This window comes from Myzus persicae, unplaced genomic scaffold (assembly GCF_001856785.1).
Source record: "Myzus persicae strain clone G006 unplaced genomic scaffold, MPER_G0061.0, whole genome shotgun sequence".
Lineage (NCBI taxonomy): Eukaryota > Metazoa > Arthropoda > Insecta > Hemiptera > Aphididae > Myzus > Myzus persicae.
In genome coordinates this window covers 234,527-250,819 of record NW_019100658.1, presented here as the reverse complement: position 1 = coordinate 250,819, position 16,293 = coordinate 234,527, and positions in this window count along the sequence as shown.

Here is a 16,293-nt window from a genome sequence, read left to right as displayed (position 1 = left end):
TTTTAAATAGCTCTCAAGCATAGAGTTTTGCATTAATTAATGTTGTTCTTGTACTAAAAGGTATTTAAAAAATGTCTTCACATTATGTTTGCAAAAAAAATTATAAGTTCCCATTTGAATTTCTTAAGTTAACGTCCGAAAACCACCCTAAAAATTGTTAACAATTATAAAATTATGATATCATAAAAGATATTTCAAATCAAAACAATGTTGTATCATATATTTTTCACTATTTTGAATATTTATATGTGATCAAATGGCTGTAACATACAGTTTGAAACACCCTGTATATATATGTCTATGACATATATATTACATAAAATCAATAATAAAAATGAATAATACGAAGCGACAATGATGCTCAATAATACGTGTTATCTATTTTATATTTATTATAATATTATGTAGGGGAACATATGAGGAAATGACACCCATTGGGCAAGGTCGATCAGTGACATACCTAATAATCTTATCATATTTGATAGTTAATAATTAGATTTTCACGATACTTAAAAAGTAGGGATTTTATAAGAATTTTACAAATAAGCAAATACAGTGTACTCTCTATTATCCGCTGTCTTCCGCGTACCTATATGTATAAAAAAAATATGCATCTATTGTATCTTTCCATTATAAATCATTAAAGGTTTAGTTGGGTTCAAAAAACTTCAATCACGAGTTAAAAAGAAGAGTTTTTAAACGAAGAAGCAACAACTTGTGACTGATTTTTTTGCTTTTATAATTTTTATTAATTTTTCATTATATATACATGTGTATCTGTTTTAATAATATGTAATAATTATATCCAATTCAAAATTCCAATTTATTTTTTATTATAAAATTTAATTTTGAGGATTATCCACGGAATTTGTTAATCCGTGGATGTCTTGTCATCCTATAGGATAATTGAGAGTACACTGTATTTTGTTAAATATATCGTATTTTTATACTTGCCTATATTCACAAGCATAATATTGACAATATCCGTGAGTCTTGGAAAAATGAGAACCATTTCCCCAGACATCTCGATTTTAAAATTATACGTATTGTTGTTTAATCTAAAAACAATTTTAAGATTTCTTCGATATCGATTGTCTTATTTAAGGCCTAATATTACGAAGATTACAATATTATGTACTCATAATTCACGCATAAATGATATCGTTTTGAAGTAAATACATGTACCAATTTCAAAAAAACATGAATACTGGGTAATACACTTATACCAGCAAAAATTGAATGGGTAAGGCTGGTAATTTCAACTGAATATCATGACCCCGGTTCAGAGCGGTATTCAAAAATAAAATATTGCACTTTTGTATAACCTGAATCTTAGATACATAACTACCTAACAAGTTTAAAGTTCAAATTCAAGCAATTATTGGAATTTTAGATCCAAGTAACCTAGGACGTGCACCCTTTACGATCAGCTCAATGCGTATTCCTCAGAAAACGAGTGGTGATAGTTTCGTCGGATAGAAAGTGACATGGAAGATCGTCAAGACGAATCTCGCCCCAAATCCCAATTGACACCTGCACGTCATCACTATTATAATATACCTACTCACACACAGTACGATACAACGGTGAGTGACTGATTTATATTAAACCAAATATCAGCGAAATTCAGGCGGTCAAATGTTGTCTCAGCGCACAGCGAAATATACTAGGATAACGGTTGTGAAATGGTTGTGAAACGAACACGGAGTAAAACAGCCGCGCGTTGTCGTACAATTAGCGCACATATTATCTTTATGCACTAAAAAGTATCACAATATGATACTATATCTTACAATAAGAATCTTTTAATATGCAATAAATATGCAAAAAAAATGTTAAACATAAGTACCTATAGTGACAAAAAATAACTCAATTAGATCGTTTATTTGATAGTTATTAATTTTTAGGTAGATATAAAAATGATTAAAAATAAATTTAACAACTTAATTAGGAACCTACTATACACTACAAAATATTTTTTTAATGATAAAGTTTCACAAAATATTGAAAAAAAAATTCACTTTCTGTTAAAAACGATAAATACCTACAAAGTTTATTATTATTTGAATTATCTATTCGAAGAAATATTATTTTTACATCTATATTAGATTTTTTAATCTGTACTTAAATTAAGTTCAGTTCACTTCAATATTATATAAATATTAAATTGTACCGAATAAGCAGAAATATCAAACAAAATGGTTGTCATTAGCTTGAATTTATAACGATTCGTAAATATAACTGACAAAAATCCAAAAATATAAAAGACTAACTGGCCCCATGCTCTAGATAGATTTCAACTTTGTTCAATTTGTTATTTAATATTCTGTGTAATGGTGTATAAAACTAAAATATGGTCATTGGCCACTTTGAATCCCAAAATACTTGTGCAATATTCACTTTAAAGTGCGAATTTTGGAAAATCCTTTCTTAGTTCACACATACATCGTGGTACGAAGGTACAGTGCAAATTCCAAGCCCCGAGCTATCATTTTTCTTTGATCAGTCAGTTAGTTATTCAGAACAAGTGCGATTATACCTATATTATATTATATTATATTATAGCCATCCCACGGTATTCGTGGCGAGCTGATTGTTTTCCGGATTGTTTTCCTTCAGTCAGATATTTGTCATCCACAGCTTTTTCTTACTCTCCCAGTGGTTATGCGTTTCTCACTTCCATCACCTGTGCAAAATGCGAATGTATATTATTAATTATTTTTATACTTAGTCTTGTGAAATACGACGAAATCTCGGCCACGAATCTCGAACTGTGACCAGCTATTTGAAGACTATTACACATTGCATACTGATAGTATAATTTAATATTGTATATTTCAGTATTTGTACTGTGGTCTGTGGCGAAACGATAGTCTTGATCTCCGGCCCGACAATATGTCTTCCTCGGCGCACGGCGCAAAGTTCAAGGTAAGATGCACAAAGTCGCCTATATTATTTTTAGATTCCTTGTAGGAATTGAATAGGTATTATATATATATATATGCATATACAGTTGCAAACATCTAAATTCAACCGTTATTCAAAAATTATAATTTATTGTGATAATTATACAAATATGGATTTCTAAGTATGAAAAAACCCGAAGAAAACCTTGGTAAAATAATCTGCGTTTGATTAATGATGACAGATGTATGACAGTTTTTAGTACAGCACTACCATAAATTAAAAGTATTGTCGTGCATCACAGTCGGTTCGGCATTTTAGGGTAATGTAACTATAATGTGTGGGTACCAACGTTACTGTATAATCGGATATTCGGATGCATATAATTTGTATTAATAAAATTACCTATATACCTCAACTTAAACATAATACGTATGTACATATATGTAAGTATATAAATGGGAAAACAACACTGGATAAATAAATTACTAACTTATTAATTAAATTATTGTTTGCCACATTAGAAATGTTTATAAAATTATGAAATCGACCTAGTGTACGACAATTATAGCGTAGGCAGTAGAATAGTCAGAAAAACATCATATTATCATTGTATTTTTTTTATGTGCCATCTCGCATGATATGTTCATGTTTAAGTCCTGCACATATCATATTTATGTTTAATTTCTAATATTTTATCCTATGCAATAATTACCAATATTAGATTAGAGTGATTAGACTCTTAAAATGTTCAAATAAAATAACTGAAGCTGAGCTTGAATACTGCAGAGCTTGCTGTGTCTACATACGCACTACACTACAATAGTGCTTTAAACTAATTGGATTTTTAAATTATTAAATCTTAGGAGATGAAAATACCTACAGCAAACGGATAAACGTATATTATTAGTACGTTTATGTGAATTTACGATTATTATAAATTCATGACAACTACCGTTTGCTCGTTTCCCGAATAAATTTGATTATAATCTATATTTAATGCTAATAAACGCACTAAACGTGCAGCAGATCCTGTAGCAGCGCTTACTTCTTCGTACAAACTGAAATTCATCGATTATTCTTTAATTTAAGTTTAGTTGTATGACAGATGGCATAATATATCAACATAATATGAAACATTGGAACACGATATATCTATTCGATACGTATATATACCTAGGCACCTACACTATAAACACACTGTAAAAAACATATTTTATACGACGACTATATATTATTACGGTCGGTCGCAGCAACGTCGTGGTATAATAATTGTCTGCGAATGATGTAAATTTAATATTTTCCCTTATTGTGTGTACCTACCTACCTATACACCGAGTCAACAGCTATAATAATATAATGTATGCACACACGCTGCACTTACCTACCTACGCCGTATACACAATGCTCACGTCTTGTTCTACTTCTACATTCGTTATATTATTATTAGGTCAAACACGAGGCCGGTTAAAAGCCGTGAGGACGGTATAATAAAGGGAGTTTAATATGATACATTGTTATACTATGTGTATATATGCGACGATATTGTATGCTTACGCAGTTAAGCCGCCGCCGAATAAACGATGAAAACAATACGTTTTACCCTTTTAGCCAAAGTCGATTTTTTTTTTTTTTTTTGGAACACACCCGACCGCGGGAATAGGTCACCGGTAGACGGCGCGGGCTTTAGGCGGTGATATAGCGAAAGACAGAGTTATATATTTAGAGACAGAGAAAGTGACTGCCGTATATAAATTATAATATTATTCTACCGGTAGTGGAAATAAGACAGAGGAAGAAGCCATTCATTATTATATAATACATTAATACGGCGCTTATTATAATAATAAATTTAGTATTTTTTATTTTCAGCAATATTGTACAGATTTTAGTGTGCGGGAGAGTCATATTATGCACTTATCATATTTTTAATTTTTACGACCAAATTGTGTGGAAAACGCAACGAGAGTTGATTTATTTCCAACACTTGGCAAACATTCGGGAGTGTTTCACAACACAGAGCTCTGTACAGAGCTCATAAAATTATTTATAAATTTAAGAAACAAGTTAATATATATATATTACGTATATATGTCTATACACATGCAAACCTTGAAAACAATATTTTTCGCTCAAGTTTCCGCAGTTTAGGTACCACGCACGTACTATTATATCAATGCACTGCGGCAATCACGGGTTTGATTGTACTCAATACAACTGGGACATTTCAGTTAGTGTGCACGCAATAATAATAGTAAATAGATAATATCGAAACGATTGACGTAATATTTATCTGTGGGTACCTACATAGTATATAGTACCGATACAATAAAATAGTGACACGACGGCTCCGGTAACTGCCATAATAGTGGACTACTGTATAATACATTATAGTATCGTCTATTATTTTTTATTGACCTTATACGTTATAGTCGCTTACGAAACTGAATGCGAAGGAATGAACAACTCTTTTTAGTAAGTTCCATCAGAAGGTGTAAACATTCTAAAGTCATTTGAATAGCGAAATGATGAGATTTTTTCTAACAGGACAAATTATAAGATATAACAAAAACCACTAATTACAATTTACAGTTTGGATTTTTTATAAGCACCTAGAACCTATGGGATAACATATGGGACAACTTAAAAAGTTCTAAAAATGATATAAGCACTACAATATATAATTAACTTATTATTTACCATGTCCACTAAAATAAATAAATAAAAAATATAAGTCCATACTATTGTTATAAATTTATAACTTAATAGTATGTTTACATTTTTATCGAAATGTTTTTAATGCAACAATAAACAAATTAATGAAATGCAAAATTTTTTTTTTATAAAAATTGTTTTCAAAAACAAAATGTATTATTTTTAAAAAAAAATATTCAAATATGCACTACGAAGAATATATGCATTATAAAGTATAATGAGTATAAAAGTGAGTAGGAAAAACAAAAATGTTAGAAGCTTATTAGTTATTACAGTTTACAATATTCACAACAATGGTAATCACCACTCACCACCGTATATTATAATCAATGCTAAGTCGCTACATATAGTTCTCTTAAGGTTTTTAAAGTACCTACCCTGTTCCAAATACAAAATACTGGTGGAATTAGTGGATATTAAAATTAGATATTTATTCTTTGCCAAAACTGACCTTATGAGCGTATTCAAGGGCCAATCAATAAATCATAGTGAACTTAATCGTATATAAACTATGATTTTATATGTTTTATATAGGTAGGTATAAAGGTACCTATATTTACATACCTAACCTATATTTACAAAGACATTGTATTCATGTTTTCTTCTCATTTTTAATTGTCAGTTGACATTTTTCAATGATAAATTACCTCAAAAAGATGCATGGCACCACTTCTACCTCTATAAACATAAATTATAAATTGAACATTTTAAAAAGGTCAATTTTCCAACTCCCTGGTCAAAATTAATAGTAAAGATAGCCCACTCGAAATAAAATAAAATATAATATGTATAATGCATATACTCGTATGCAACTGCCAATCGAATTATGATTGATTTTAATAGATATAAAGTAATGATTTGAATGGGTGTGTCAGAACTTCGAAGAATACTCATTTTATTATTTAATTGTATTGATTTATCATCATTTCATACTAGCTGTTTTTTTGTTGGTTCACTAGTATTCAATACATTTATTGTAAAGTGATTTTTTTTCGAATATAATATCCAATTATATTACAATCATTTTATATAATAATGAATAGTACGACATTTAAGACAAATGAAAACTGACTGAAATTTAGAATTTCCAGAGTTCCCCCTTGCATGAAAGATAAGTAAAGTTTTTACGAGAAAAGCAATAACGACGGGACAAAGAGTACAAATAAGCACTAACGAAGTCAAAACCAGTCGGACTGATTTGGATCAACAATTCGTTATGGTAGCGCGTCTCCACGTCTTACAACCCTCTAATTAGGTTTAAGGATAACTCTGTAAGTAATAGAGTATTAAATTCGAAAAATTATAAGGAATATCAGTAGCGAACTACTAAATGATAATTTGCCATATTGTAGTCCTAAGTCTGTAAAATAAGAAGATAATGTTTTAAAAAAAAAAACTTAATAAGGTACATAAATATTATTTGTCGGACTCAATTAGGTTATTTTTAGGTCTAAATTAGATTTGTAAGTATGGGTGCTTATGGAAATCAACCAACGCAACAATATCCTTCCGGAATATCCCACAAAATATTGATTCACTATTCTGATCATCTAAACTTTAAGTATTGCTAATTAGCCACTAGTTAAAAATTCGATTTGTATGTATTAAAATACTTAAAAAAAAAAATTTTTTTTTGAATATGAAATTAAAAATGTAAGTCATAATTAAAACGTAATAAAAAGCTTAAAATTTGATGATGATAATAAATTGTAAAAATTATGTAAAAAATAGTATTTTCAAAATATTGAAACTTTTCTAAAAAAAATAAGTGTAGACACTCAAATGAATCACATTGTATAGTCCTTATACCTACCTAGTACCTACGGACCTCATCGTTACATGGTCTCATTATGCAATTATTACCAGTTGAATATTTGACCACTCCTGCAAGGCCTACCAAATATTATTTGTCATTTTATACCTACCATATAGCCACACCAGTGCGTTTTATACATTTACGCATTTTATACTTAAATAATACGCATATAATGTTATAAAGGTAAGTATGTTATGTACGTAAGGTATATGAGTGTGGTGTATGTCGGGGGCATGGCACTTGTATAATATAACATTATAAAATAATATATATTATGGTTACCTAAAATACCTAACTGATAAACACTCAAACTTTAAAAACCATCGTGACATAGAAACTGTGTTACTTTGACATGTGTCACTGTAGTTGTCACCATAGCTTCGATTCGTTAAGATACTATAACATAAAGTTGAAAAATAGTTGAAAATCTTAAGACAAAGTGCTTGGTAAACCACAGTATGCTAATGATGATTTTTAGCAATAACGAAACTGTAAAAATGTCAAATACACTTGTTGTATGTATACTCGTGTATAGATGAAATGTATAGTTGGATGTATTTTAATTTTATTTAAAGTTTAAGTATAAACTGCGGAATAAACCTATGGAATATAACTCGAGCCGTTTTAATAAGTCCGTTGGCCGCAGACTGTTTAACTTTTATTTTATTTTTTATATAGTATTGTAAAAAATCTTTTTACAGTTCTTGTTCCACTATGTATGGTAATTTTTTTATAATTAAAACTCAACACTTCCTATTTTGCCTCCATGTACGTATATTACTTGTTACTTGTATTATGCATGGTAATAATGACGTAATGTATATAAATATTGGTGAACTCACTTATTGCTAACTAGTTAGGTTAGGTTAGACTAATGATCTTGAGTTCGTCGTGGTTGGTTCTGATCATTGGAACTTTTTTTCAGCGTCGGCTAACCGTACATAATAATAAATCAGTTTATTTTTTTTATCAACAGCTTCAACAACTTAAAGTGGTACTTTATTACTTATTAGCTATTTATATATTTTTTTACTAATATCTAAATTATTTTTAATTTTTCTGTAATGATGTTAACTGTAGATAATGTGTTCAATATATAATATCTACTTTTGTTTCCTCAAATATGATTAGTACAAAACAATAGATAGTCTTATGATTTTATTTGATATTATTTATTTAGAAAATGTATAAAAGATGTGCAATTTATCATGAAATTATTTTTTTTATTGAATATATATGATTTATACCTATACCTACACACATTATTTATATCATAACTGTGTAAAGAATTGACATTTTTTATAAATGAAAAACTGGTTTTTTTTTTAAAGGGATGTGAACTATTTTACTTTGTATCCATTTTTCACTAATTACTGTACCTTGAGGGTAATAATTTTTAACCAGTTATCGCACCCGTTAGCCCAATAGTACATTATCTCAATTTGTACCTATGGGTTTTTACACCACTGAAACCTATAGATAGAAGCCAGTGGCGCTGTACCTATAATGCAAGAGGACTAACTGCCCCTCTTTTTTTCGGTGGTTGGAGATCCGTGGATACCTGAACAACTATAAAGACCTTAAAAAAAAATAAGTACATATGGTCAGCATACATATATAAGGTATGGTGCAAAAGTAATGAGAAATAATTTTTGTCCACCCAATTTAATTTTAGTTCGACGCCACTGGATAAAGCCCCATAGAGGTACTTACCAATTTATAAGCTGTTTAGCAGGTAGGTATATATAATCAAACAATTTACAAAATTTCACAATGTCGCCAATGTCTGAACTATTGTAATTACATCGTTAACAGACAAACCATGGTTTGCAATAATGTGTATTGAAATAATGGATATTATATCCGGTAGTCACCACGTGAAAGTTTTCCGTGCGCACGGAAACATTTCCGTACACGGGAAAATAAAAACTCTAGAATACCGTTTTTCGTCCTTATACGGAAACCGAGTATGCGAATCGGCCGTATACGGATACCATTCGTTTGATTTCAAGAATAGCCCCCATGCCATGCCATGTTCCGTTTTAAAACATTCGATTCCGATCTATTCCGACTTATTGGTACCCGAGCTCTGCAGTATACGCGGCGGCGTTGTCTCATTTATTTTAATATGCCTATAATAATATTTGCTTGACGTTTCCGAGTAGAGACAGCAATACAGCATATCCGTTTCCTGTCTGTTTTGAACAAGTGAACGACAACCTTTAACGCAAACTATGAGTTATAAGTTAAAACCATTATTGTTATTTCTGAAATACGAAGCTCTTTGCGCGATACGCAACAATTTTCCCGCTCGTCTTTTGGTAAGTGAATTGATTTTTTATAGGTAGTACACAATCGTCATATCTAAACATCAATAGTACCTATAACGCGAAGAGGTCATGGAACCTCCGAACCTTTCCAGTTATCGTTGTATCAGGCTGTTTTAAATTATTAAAATATGATATAAGGTTGCCCAAGTACATTATTTTCATCTGCATAAAAACATAAAATAGCTGTTGATACAATTTATAATAAATTAATAGACAAATATACATGTAATTCAGTAAATATAAAACGTGTTGATTGAGCAGCGTATTCAAGCCTCTGGGTGGCCTCCGGATAAACCGTGATAATAATACACCATACGTTAGATATTAATTATTTATAATTGGACCAACTAGTTGCGAAAGGGTCATTAGTACCCACAAGTTCTAATTTAGCACCTCTCGTTTTTAAGTATAATAATTCTAACTATTATTAGTATAGTTAAATACCAAAAATTGCATGTTTTTTAAATATAAAGTATTTACCGAAATACATAAATTACGTGCTATCGTTCAAATCTTAATATAATATATTATAAATAAAATGAGTTATGGGTATATATTTTGTTTTTATCATTAACGTGCAGTGTATTAAAATGTGCATAAAAAGGGTTCAAGTATCGATTATTGTAGATTCATAGGTTATTAAATTAATTTAACTTATAAAATGATGGAATACTAGTGTTAGGAATGGGAGAAAGCATACCATGGCTCTTTTAGGCATTTAAAATTATAGCACTCCACGTTTTAGAGGTTTAGTTGCTCCGAAGCAACACCCGTAAGTTGAAATTTAACTTTGAGGGTTTTTTAGAGTTGTACAAAATTGTAGACTTAATGCTAAACGATTGAAATGTACGAATTTAAAAGTACGAGTTACAGAGTAAGGCACTTCTCTGCTAGGTATTATTTTACAACTTACAATTAAATAGCACCTCACAGTTTAAAGGTTTAATTTCGCCGATACTGGGTTGGTTACAATCTATTGTTACAATATTAGACTAGGTTTGAACTAAATTAGATTAAACACATAATATGATATTTAGCGTTAGTTTTAACACAAGACTAGATGTACAATGTTGGAATTTATGTGGGTTGTTCATGGTTTGCTGTTAGCTTATTGTCATTTCATTTCATACGCCGAGCAATAAATAATCAAAATATAACTACCTACAACCGACTTATTAAATGTAAGCCACCTGTACATTTCATGGAGTGTCTTGTGAATATGTCTCATTGGTTATGTTCGAAACGTATTTGTTTCTATACATTAAAATGAAGTTTTAACTACCTAACTCTTTATAATTCATTACACTACAAAAGAATAGAAAATTATTATGTACCTGTTATATCATTCACATTATGTACATTATTTGCCTATATAAGCGCCGTAAAAATGTTTGTGACTTTTCTATATTGTAATAATATAATGTATTATGTATAAAGAAACAACATTAAAAGAAATACACAACAGAAGCATTATCAACTATCAAATATTGTCAAGCGGATATTCCATTGTCACCATAATCTATGTATGATTTACCACAATGCACCAAACATTAAAAAAAAATATCCAACGTATCCACCGCATAATGGTTATAGAATTCGGTTATTATTAATGACTAGATAAACAGTTTTAACTTTTAACTGAACAATATATTTTGACTTGGTGAATAAAAAAAAAATTCTGAATAGTGACCACATAGCCTATAGTGAACACAACTCTAGATGGAACTTCGGTAGGTATATTATAATTCTATCTTTAGAATTGCAATTTGCTTGAGATTCTGAATATAATATCATATTATTTACAATGTATGTATTTATTATTTACTATGTAACGTATTCCTACACGAGTTTTAATTAATTTATAACTATAATTTATTTGATAACATATAACATTGTTATAAGATGCATTTGCTATCAAAGCTTTATTGAACAGAGAACACGTGTTTATTTGTGTGACTTTAAATTGTAATTGTATCTATAGATTATATTAGTATTATACTCCAGACTGTTCATAAATGTAGTTTTTTCAGCTTTATATGGAGGTTAAAATTTGAACACAACTTTCAACTAACAGTTTACTACGCCTCGCCTATAAAATCATATTTTAGAAACTTTGAAGTGTTTGAAATATTGGATATTGGATAGTATATATTATATTATTCGAGTATAATGCAATTAGGTAAAAAAATATTTTTTTATTACAAATTTATTTTCTAAATTAATATAGTCATTTTATATTATATGAACGCTGAATGCAAGTGTTCGTTTTGTTGAAAAAAAATGTATTTTTTTGAATATGTGCAAAATATTACACAAAACATGAAAAGTTAACTACACAATATTATTTAATTAAACTTAAGTAAAATCAACTATTTTTTAAATCAATGGTTACTCCTAAAGTACGAGAAATGTGTATAAATCATAATTTGTTCTAGTCTAGACTCTAGAATACAAATTTACCGTAAAGTAAGTACTTGCCATTCATTACAAGTATGTGCCAATAATAGCCCAATATGCCATTGATACATGTTATGTATATTATTGTATATTGTTTAGTATTTATTATTTACTAATATAAAATTGTACAGTACTAAGTTATTTAATTAACAAAAATAAGTTGTCTGTTATTTATTTAAGGCATACATTAAAAATTAAAATTGGTATTAAATACTTGTATTTGTATAACAGTAGATTTATCAGCCCTCTCAAACACCTATACAATATATATATATATATATATATATACATACTATATTTTTTTTTTTTTTATTGAGCTTAAGCTTCGGCAACTGAGGCCATTAGCTGTAGTAGGATTTGTATTGTAGTTTGTATTGTATATTTTTTGGAACGGTAGGGGGGAACACGTGTGTGTTTGTTTTTTGGCAGAATTTCGAATGGGGCACCCGTAGGTTTCTGCCATGCCCCGGGGGTGGGAGATGGCAGCACTTGTTCTCCGGTCACCGCGACTTGTCCGGAGAAAAATGCCGCCCGGTAAACATACTATATTATACCACTGTATTATTTAAATATAAACAAGTGCTATGTTCTACGAGCAATTTGAAGAGTTGGCAACACCAACCACCAATTAATGATTATTATCAATGGCGTAATTAAGAAGGCTTGGGGTAACTTATAGACTATATTCCCCCAAATTAAGTTCTTATATCAGATAAGTACTATATTATTCATAGTAATAGTAATAACGAAGGTAATAAACACAATAATAATTATCAAAATATAAAATGTTGGTTTAATAACACTGTATTTCTGATAACTGATTTAATAAAATATTATTTAATATACCATTGTAAATACAAATTTACGATGAATTATGATGTATCCAAAATATTTTCAAATTGTTAACCCTACGTAGCAGCAATACATTTGAACATTCTTTTGGTATCATGAAACCTAAGTATGGATCAGCTTTAGCCTTGTATTTCTGCTTTGTCTCTAATACATATCGAAAAAGATGACGCATACAATAATATAGCCTCAGAAAATATTGTGAATTAATTTACAGATAAGGAACTCCGTATTTCACTAAAATAAAAATATGTACATGTATGTAAAGACTAATAAGGTATATAACTTCAGATATCTTATAATTTATGTTTTGTTTTCGATGAGTTGTGATGGTTCATCGCATTTTTTTAGTTCCTTTATCATAACATTATAGAGAGTTTTCATTCAATTTGAGCTTTTGTATAATAGACACATAAGTAAAGAGTAATCAATCGTTTGTAAAATTCCCCCAACAATTCAAATAACCTATTATTCAATGTAGGTAGGTACCAATTATAATATATCTGCTTGTGTAAAACATGCATTAACAGTTATATAACTAAAGGTACCCTGCAGTGACATAGCCAGGGGTGTTTAACCCCCCTTCTTTTATCTTCCTCCCTATTTATATTAATATTATATACGAAATATGAAAAACACTCAGTTTAAATTAAACTTGAACCCCCTTTCATAATCCTGGCTACACCAATGAGTGTACCTATACTAACAATTATATTATTTTAATATAATAATATAGATAAACTATTGAATTAGCCCAAAGATATTTTTTACATGCATTACAAATTACAAATTAATATTTGCAAAGAATATAGATCATACAATCATACTATACGAGGGAGTCGATACTATACTTAAATGTGCTTCGATTTTTATCTAGGTATGTGACGGAAAATGATTTTGATTTTCCTGGTTAGAGGGATAATATCTTAAGTAGGGATACCCTCTCCGTATCACACATCTACACGATGTCTCGACAGTGTTCCAAGTACGTTTTAACGTTTTGACTCATTGAAACCTTACATACATATAAGTATATAACGTAATACCGAGATTGAAAGACTATAGATACCAGGCGCGGATCCAAGGGGGGTGCCAAGGGGCCATGCCCCCCCCGTAAACTCACGCTTAAATGGACTTGCATTACTTGCATTTTTATCAGACTTATAAGCTGAAATTTTATTTAAGATGCCCCCCCCCCCCGTAAATACGTTCTAGATCTGCGCCTGATAGATACAAATACAATAATTGAATAAGTACAGACTTTTATATTACCTACCTATTATAATTTATAAGTATAGCTATATCTAAAATGTTTATCAATAGACGATCTATTTACGTGTTTTTTTTTTTTTTTGTTAATCGTTCACACGTCAATCAAAAATGAATAACATAATATTATTATAGTTTTTTTGTACATAAAAAATAATCTAATTGGAATGGACAATAAAAGTTGGTTTCGAGTTCAAGTCACGCGATTTCAGGACTACCTTCCGTATTCATCGTCTCTAATGAATGCCAATAGGTACAAAACATCAAAACTGATAAAACAGATACAGAATAAAATAAAAAAAAAATATAGCGAATTTAATATTAAGTTACGATACAGATTTTTATATAAATAGCCAATTAAAGACACACCTACCTGTATCATTAGTTATTGACCATATGTTATAATAACATATTTTTCATATTATTAGTGAAATAAAAACCATTGAGTATTTACAATTTAAGGAATTTCTAATTTTTAATTTTAAATCATACACTCACTTTCTAATTTCAAGACAAAACATAAAGTGTATATATAGAGACGTCAAAGTACCTATTAAATTTGAGAGTGAGTAAATAAGTTTTTAAAACGTGAAAAGGTTTTTTAATATCGCTGTAGTTCTTACGTTTACGCATTCAATATATAAACTTTATACCTAAGAAACTATATATTATAATATTATCATGTATATGATCCGTCTTGAAATCGTCTTAAAATTAAATCGTCATATAGGTACTATACAGTGATAATAATCACTATATACTTATATAGGTACAAGGAAATAGAGTAGGGATGATCACCAAATGGCGGCCAGTGGATGAATTTTAACCGGCCCGCAGACAAGGAGAAAATAAGCCGATGATTTCATATCTTTGAACATTAGTTTTGGCCAATCGGCATATTATTATAAATATTATGTACTTTGCATTTTTATGGCCAGCTAGAATTTTCAGAATTTTTAATGTGGCCCACGGAAAGTATTAATTGGTGACCTCTGAACTAGGGTGATCACAATATTTTTATTCTCCTTCAGTCTAAAAAATGGAAGGACACATAGGTATCTACCTATTTTTCTAAAGTATGAAAGTATGTAAGTAACAGGATAGCAGGTTTTTCGCTGACACTTTTCTGATATTTCAATTGTAATGCCTAATGATAGTTATAAAAGGGAATTAAGTGATTAGATAAACAGTACCACAGGACATAGGTTATAATGTGTACTTTGGTAGTTATTATGATGTTACCTTTTTAAAATACAAAAATTGATTTGTAGATATTCATATTTTACTAACGACATTTACGATTTAAAGCTGCTTGAAATGTTTACATTTACACAGTTAATTAATTTATTATATTAACCTAGTAACTTAACTGAATGATATACCTACCTCGCTACCTATAGTCTATTTTAATAAATATTGTGAGCTTAACTGGCTTAGCAATACATTAGTGATTAAATTTAAGTACATTTATCGAGGTTTGTGACGAAGTTTGGAGTCGTGAATTTTTGTGCAGTGTACACTACTACACTGTACAGTTTAGATTACACCAAATTAATAAAATAGGCAGCTGATTTAGTTGGCTTTTTTAAGGGATTAAATACATCATGTATGTTGATTTCAAAACATTCGAGAAAAACTCAATAAAAATAAAAACTAGAATATGTGTAATAACCTTGAGTTTATGAAAACCCGATTTAAATGATTTTGTTATAATTAAAAAAGAAATAAGCCTAGAGACTTTAATTTGGAACTAATTAATATCGATATAAGAATTTTCTATACACATTTTTCTTAGTGGACCTATTAAAATTAAAATTTTTGTAATTTTTTTCGATTACGTTGATTCAAACAGCTTCAAAATATATTACAATATTGATAGTTCCTCAAAAGTTGTTCTTACCGTGTCTACTTAAAAACATAGGACATTGGCTTATAATAAGTTTACAGCAAATA